This window comes from Egretta garzetta, unplaced genomic scaffold (assembly GCF_000687185.1).
Source record: "Egretta garzetta isolate BGI_Z169 unplaced genomic scaffold, ASM68718v1 scaffold8, whole genome shotgun sequence".
NCBI lineage: Eukaryota > Metazoa > Chordata > Aves > Pelecaniformes > Ardeidae > Egretta > Egretta garzetta.
In genome coordinates, this window is record NW_009260407.1 from 1,437,674 (window position 1) to 1,445,773 (window position 8,100).

Genomic DNA, 8,100 nt, shown 5'->3' on the forward strand with positions numbered 1-8,100 from the left:
GCCATCAGCCGTGCCGGTACCTTTATACTCACAAAACAGACCTCTGCCCCTTTTACTGAAAGAGAAAGAGATAGCAACACGGGACTGCTGCCCTCCATCTAGACCAGCAGCGGAGGGGGGATGAGTGCTGGAATTTGGATTATTCAGTGGATTCATAAGACCATTCCTAAGGCTATTCAGTATTTAGACAGTTGTTTCAAGCATGTTTCTACAAAGCAATGTGATTTATTAGGAGCTAGCTCTTACACAATGAACTAAAATAAAGCAATTAATTAGTTAAGCTTGCTTAAGCTGACCACTAGATCAATCCAGCAACTTCTGAATCCAGCAACTTCTGAATCATCTTTGACTGAATTCAGATACCTCTGATATAAAAGCCTCGCTTGCCTTTTCTTAATTTAGTGGCTGCCAGACTAATGAATTGACCCTTTCTCTCTTGGTCACGTGGCCTTTTCACTACCTCCTCCCAACTGTAAAATTTTTGTCATCTAGCTACAAGAAAGCCCGCTCTCCTCCCCCAGGCAGGCAGCTGCCGCCGCCTCGTCCAAGGACACTCCATTCTAGTCGTTTCTGCACTGCGGACTGGGGCAGACGGCACAAGAGGCAAATTCTTTGCCGGCTGAGCCAACATGGGGGCCAGTCTCAGGGAAGCTCTGTTCCACTTCCAACTCTGGAAGCCAGGATGTCCCAGCAAGCGCAGCCCGTTGGGCCCCTTTCCACCACGTGCCCCTCCGCTCTGACTCCAGCAGTTCTCCCCTGGTGCTCCATTCCCTTCCCCTCTGCCTGTGCCTGATCTCCACCTTCAGACGTTGATCACCTGGTCCTTCCCCAGCCTCTCTCCTCCCTTAGCCTCCAACAGGGCCTCCAACTTTGGTTCCTCATGCCAGATCCTAGTTCAGTCTCATCTGGTCCTTCATCTCACTGCCTGTCCTCCTGCCATTCCCGTCTCTTCCTGCTCACGCCCTTGTACTGGCAAACTGAATTCGGCTGTCTTCTGTCCCTCCCCTGCTGCCAGTTCCTTGTCAGCCAGTCTCAGCATAAAACTCCTCTAATTCCCAGTTTCACTTTCTTTGTAAATCTCAATCTCCTTCTATCGCATCTCAACCCTCCAAATTCCCAGTCTTAGGTTTTATCTTCCTCTTGTCTGCACCTCAATCTACCCAGAGCTTCCTGCCCTGTCCTGTTCCTTTCCCTTCTCTTGAATCATCAGCTTACCAGAAATTTGGCTTCAGTCTCTTAGCCTAGGGTTGCAACGTATTCAGTTTTTCTGGGGGAGAGAAGCTCGTTTTGAAGGCTGATGCCATGATGAAGCCCATTGCAATTTGTGAGCATCATACCAATCGCAAAAACAGTGTATGCCTTCGTCACTGCTTTTCTATAGTCCCATTGAATGTTATCTTGGCTCCGTTGCCTTTATCATGGGGCTACAAAAACTGGGAAGGCTGGAAGAGCTGGCACAACTCAGGGAGAGAGGAAGGGTGCTAGGCACAGAAACTGTACCTGAAGGATGCAAATCGACATTCGGAGCCCTCATCAAGGTCTAGAAGCTAATACTGCAACAGAGAGGCTGACAAGATCCGTCACATCAAAAACAGAGACTGCCCCACCAGAGTGAAAGCTTCTGCCTGGTGTGAGATGCTGTTGCAATACAAAGAAGGATACAAAGAAGGGGAACCTCAAAATGTGGTTCTCTGTTGAAGGACTACAGTACAGTAAGATGTTGCTATTTTTACTGCCTGTTCCTTTTATGTGTTCAGAGTCAGGTCTGCTTACTTGAGTGACAAGAAATTATTTTTGTTTTTTCCTCCAGTTGGTTCTACAAAGCAAATGTATGATAAAAGGACAGAGTTTGATTAAGGTACCTATGTTCTCAAAACCAAATACCATGATCTAGGGTTGTAAAACAATCATGTAAAAAACAATTCTGGTCCTGCCAGCTTCAACTTTCAACTCATTAGCCACCTACCTGTGTCTGTCAGGCTGGTAGCAACTGTTTGAACAGACTTCCTAGGTCTTACAGGAGCTCTTCCACGTGGAAAGAGAGGATGTATCAAGGCTGAAACAGCACATCCAGAATGCCATCCATGAAATTATTTTCTCTTATTTACTTGTATGCACACAAACTTTTTCAAGTATGCGCTGTGTCCTAACAGCCCCAGGGCAAGCAGGTCTTCAGTTTATTTAGTGCAAGGGAAAACTGCAAATCCAGCAGGCTATCAAGCAAGCTAATCTTCAGTTATACAAATGGAGAGTCAACCTGTTCAAACAATTTATCTTTCAAAGTCAACACTACAGACAACAGAAACAAGCAAGAGCTTCTTCATTCACAACAGACAATAACTGTATTTTTTTAGTGTAGATATTCTAGACAGGATAGTATCAGCTGTTAGAAACTCCTACTTTCCTCTACACTGAAAGACAGGGCAAATTAAAGGCTTCAGTTGTCTGTACTTTGAAAGGGGAGAAAGGCTGGAATGAAAAACTCAGCTAAACTGAAACAGATGCTGATTATTCCAGCTCCAGTCAGGCCACCCCTAAAGAAACCAACCTTTCTTGACTTCGTTTCATTCTTCTGGTATTTGAAAATCCATTCTGACATCCCAGGGTAATTCGAAAGGACAAAGCAGGATCCAAGAGGACATTCTGTGCTCTGGTGGACAAGCTTCTCTTAGCTTGGGTCTGCAGCACCTGAATTCCAGTAGGCAGCACACCTACCAAGGACCAATGTAAGTCCCAAAACCAAGGGCCAAGAGGGGATGGATATTCACAAAAGCTAGTTTAAATCTACAGAGGTTAAGCTTCCTTGGTAGTCAATAAGACAAGCCAGTGCTCAGGCACTCTGAATCATATTCTGAAGAAATCACTTTTTCCATTGACCTCACGCAGACCCTGGGGAGTTGAGCTTTACAAGGGAAAAGGCACTTCCTCCCCAGGAAAGTGCATTCAAGCCTAAGTGGCCATGGGTTCACCAGCTTTTACATTGCTCTTGGACTCCGATGCCGTGTGGATCTCCATGCCTGCAGGTGGTACAAGACATCTCCTACCATTGTACCTGTTTCACTTGGCTCTCGTGTCAGCCTTCTAAAGCTGGCTGGCACCAATAATCTGGCACGGTGTGGCTTAGGTTTCATTTACACTGCATGTTGTTTCATGCCTTCAAAGGTCCGTGAAGATTAGTACGAGGCTGACTGGTATGGCACGGTATGTAGGAATGCGAGTGTGAAGGCAGCCCAAGTTTTTCTCTGCTGAACTTCATACAGAGGCGGGATGTGCCCTTTTTCTGCATAAAACAGGGAGCAGGCTTCCACTTCCCTGTTGTCCTCTCTGATCTTTGAGTCCTCAGCAGTACAACAGGGTAGCAGCATAGCCTGTCCTTCAAAGAGAGAGCCTGAAAACAACCAGTTCTGTACTGTTATCGCTTCTAGCTGATAAAGGTGTGAAGCCGAAGGAAAGAGGCTCCTTCTGTAGCCAAGAAAGGGGAAAGGTCTCTGGGAGTGGTGGCCCCAGGAAGGCAGAACAATTTTATTACATAGGTTTTTTTCAGATTACTGTAAACAACTCAAGTGACTGGGAGTGGCAGTGCATCCACGCTAAGCATCCACGCTGAGCTGTGTAAAAAAAGCCAGCTGCCCCATGCCCAGGCAAGTACCACTGCCAGCAAGTTAACCTAGACCACAGGCAGAAGCAGTTTTACTCGGGATTACATCTTGTCACTGCTGCAAGCTCCCCTGTCTGAAACATGGAAAAAGATGAAGGTCAGCTGAACAGGAGAGTCCCCAGGAAAACAAACAAGCAAACAACTCTCATTCACATTCTCACAAAGAGAAAAAAATTCTTTAGAAGTAATTCAGGAAGGGAAAATTGAGCTGGAATAAAATATTTGCCTGTTGGTCTTAATAGCTGCAGCTCTGCTCTCTATTTTCTCTCCCTCTTCCAGGCTGTCAGCAGGGATTGAGTGTTCTCCTGGAGCCAAGGATGGATTTCCTGAATGGTGACAAATAGCAGTAAAGCCTGAAGTCAATTCCACAGTGAAATCATTATATAAATTGCTCTTTCCTGCAGGAAAGAGATGGATGAAAAAAAAAAAAACAAATCAGAAAATAGTATGAAATGAGTAATCATACAATTTAGTTATAGGAAGCAAAAAGAACAACCCCAACAATGATGCTGGCTCACTCAGGGACTCCAGCGTTACAGGGAGTACACCTGTAAAGGAAAATTTCTGTTGAAGACTTCTGAAAAAAAGACCCTGAAAACTAGACCGTTCAGGCGCAGGACGATCTTCCAAGAGGACATCATGAAACTCCTTCTGCCCAGAGCCATGAAAACCAGAGCAGAGCAAGTGCAAGCAACCCTAGTATTTATTATTATTGTGGTAGTGCACAGGAGCCTTGATCTTGTGTGCAAGGTGCTGTACAGAAAGCGTGTCCTGATGCAGAGGCTGAAAGCTAAATGTAAGACCAGAAAAATGACACGCATTTGTCACAGACACAGGGAGCATGAGGAAAGAAAAGCAGTCAGCGTGCTGCCAAGTTTTTTTATAGGCCATACGGACAAGGAGAGCGTTGGAGAGAGCTCTGAATGAAAGATGATTTTTTTCAACACACATTAATAAGAGGTTGGTTGCAAGGCTGGGAGGAAGCGTAGAGATGTTTGAAATGGTAACAAGCAGGCAGTGGAACTGGTCATCACAAGCTGATCTCAGGAAAAAGCCAACATCCCAGTAATACTCTGGAACAGATGAACAGGGATGGGCTGGGGAAAGATGGGTCCTGAAGAGGCAGGCGTTTCACACACAAGAAAAGAGAGAGTTAGTAGACAGAAAAGAAAGACGCAACACAGACACAGCGACGGGCTAAGAACAGTCCTGCATTGTGAGAACAAGGGCTTGGTTATTCAAGAGTTTTCTTTCCCCCTCTTGTTTCTCAGGGGGAGGAAGGGTGTTTCAAGGGATAATAATACAATCATTTGACTGTGTTAAGAGATTTATGGCCTGACTTTACCATGTGTTAAAATATTGATTCTCTTTCTAACATATGCTTTAGATACTGACATTATTTTTTCTGTATAGAAGACTGACTTCTGCATACAAAAGCTGGGACTTCATAGTAGGATCCAGCGATGCTGGGTAAATACAAAGTGACGTAAGTGAAACACAAGGCTCAGATTTTTTCCACTCAATTAAATAAGGATAGCAAGAGAGACACTGAGCAGTGCGTGGCGGTGAGAAGCTGGAATAATTAAACAATAATATGACAGACGGTGCATTTACGGGCAATTACAGCATGCCTCTGCTGGCACTTCAAGGCACAAGGCCAAAGTCTTAAGCGATTCAAACCACACAAGTAGAGCAGTAACCTCCTAGAAATGCCAGTTTAGAGCATCTGGCTTGGGAGCCCAGACTGGGACTTACACATAGCAATAAAACAGACACTCAGGTCTCTGCATTTACTGGACATTACTGCTAGAGACAGAGCAGGAGGAACCACCCATCAAAAAGCTGTTTCTGTGTCCCCTGGATAATACATTTCCAGGCACTTTTATGTACGTAGCTGTGAAAGACAAATCTTCACACTGAATAAGGACATCTCCTTCTTGCCTTGTGCATACAGCTTGAGCATACCGCTACATCAAATGACAAGAGATTTAAAATAAGTATATTCACAAAGCTCAACAAAAAAAAAAAAAAAAAAAAAAAAAAAAAAAAAATCACTCATCTGCTGACTCCCGTCCAAAAACAAGGACTGGGTTAAACATCAAGCTTTAGGCCCCGAAGGCATTTGTGATTCCCTCAGGGAGTCACAGGAGGCTTTCTGGTCCCCACCTTACCCCACCCAGTGAACCCAAACCAGGTTCCTCCTCCTGTCTCTGAAGAAGATGGGTTCTGTATCCCATGGTACCACTCAGCAGTGTAAGGGGACAATTGTGTGAAATCTGCACGTGTACTGTTGAAAGCATTGGTCTGCATTATTCAACACACGTCACAGTCATGCTGGTACACTACATCTCTGACCTTGTCAGCATGTATAGAGGTGAAACAAGCTCCAGATTTTTAGAAAAGAAGGAGAAAGAGAGATCTGCCTGGAAAGCAAATACAGATCAGGTGTTGTTAAAAGCTTCTTAAACTGTCAACGAAGTATTTACTTAAACTCAGAACAGAAAATCACCTTCAAGATGGGTAATTCTCATGGAAGTGGCTTTATTTTTAAACACCCCATGTCTGGAGCGACGTGATTATATGGGACTCTCAACGGAATTTTTGTTTTTAAAGCAAGGACTTGATTCCAGACTTTGTTTAATGGAAAAAAATGGAAAACACGAACTTGAAAGGCTCAAAACGCAGAATGAAAATAAAAAGCATTTAAAATGTATAAAGACAAAACCCAAGCCTCATAAACAAATGGGACTGGCAACATTGCTTCACCTAAATGCTTTTTTCTTCTACTTAGTAGGAGAAGTTTCTCAAGACTTAAAATAAGTGTTGTTTTGTATCTGCAGGGCTTTCAGCAAGCGGCTGCCACGTTACGAAACTCTCTGGATTCCAGCAATGCACATCTCTGCTGTCTGCCGTGCTCGGAATATCTGGGAAGAGGAGGAGGAAAACAAGCTTATCATTTATAAAATTATTGCTGGTTTTGTGGTTGTGAGGCTTTCTGTAGTGTGCAAGAATAGCTTGTTTGTGACATCAGGAGAACACGGATATGCAACCTAGGGCACGCTGGCCTCTCCGTGGATACCCTCCTCACACTTCTGTCAAGTAACACTGGGTTTCATCCAAAGGTCGAGTCATGGGACTTTAGGAAGCTGCATGCCACGGGGGCACAACTGGAGACCTGGGCGTCACGATACCGCGCGTGAGGACAGCCTTGTTCCGACTTCTCCTGCCCCGTGGGGTGGCACCAAGACAGTGCACTAACTCAGCACGGTCCTGGTGCAAGCGCATGGTGCTTTTCCCAGATCTAAGGGTTTTGGCAACGTATTTCAGCTTTTTAGCCATTTCTGGCAACTGGGCTGGTAGCCCGTCAGAGAAAGGAGCCTAAGTTAGAGCACATGTCAACCCCAGAGGCAGAAAATGGCAAAAAATGGGGTATAACTGTAGTTTCTTTAGCAGAAGAAAAGATTGGGTCTCTCATCTGTAATTGGAAAAGTTGCATCTTCTGTTGTTCCTCTTGCAACAAAACAAGGGGAATTAGGTCCTCTGTGCCACACCTTCCCTTCTTCTCAACTATGGCTAACATCACTCTAGCAAATAAATATCAGCCTTACTCAAAGCTAAACACATTCCTGTTTTTAAGGCACATTGAAAAGTATGATATTAAGCTGCAGACAATGCCCATGCCTCTCTCCTCTCTCATCCAATCCCTCCAGTCCCTGAAGGTGGTAACTGTGTTTTTTCCCCAGCGGAAAGAGGAGTCTTACAAGCAGACTTACTAGAGACTACTGAAAACAATCTCCACGATCACGCCCGTCCCAGTGCTATCAGCTTGCTGGATAGGCTGCCAAATTGGCATTTGGCTAGCTAAGAAAATGGATTTAGCACACGATGCCAGATTCCACTTCTCAGTCACTAAAATGCTCAAGTAACGAACGGAGTCAACCATTGTTTCTTATCACCAAGCAAACAAACCCCGTTGGCAGGAAAAGTGTGTTTGGAAAGTGATTCCCTGCATGACCGAGATGGGCTCTGGTTGCTATAAATGCCAATCCTCACATAATGCTGGACTCCAGGTGGTCATCGGCACTGTGAAGGGCACCGTCAAAAAAAAACGAGCCTGCAATTTGATTTCAATGTCTTGCTTTCAGTTCATCTTCTGTTGCTCTGCAGGCCGCATACGTTACCGCAGGAATAACTGTTGGTTTCACAGTGCAAGATTTTCAGTCACAACCGGCTGTCTTTTACATTCAATTTTAGCCATAGCTAAGATGCTAACTGGATTTTTTTTAAAAAAACAAACAACCAACTACCAAATTACTGACCTGCAAATTGAATGTACTGTTTAAAATGCTCTGGTCTACAAACACCCACGCTCTTCATAAGTCAGTCCCTAGCCCTTTCCCTTCCAATCAATACGAAATACTAATTGGCACACAGACTAGCAA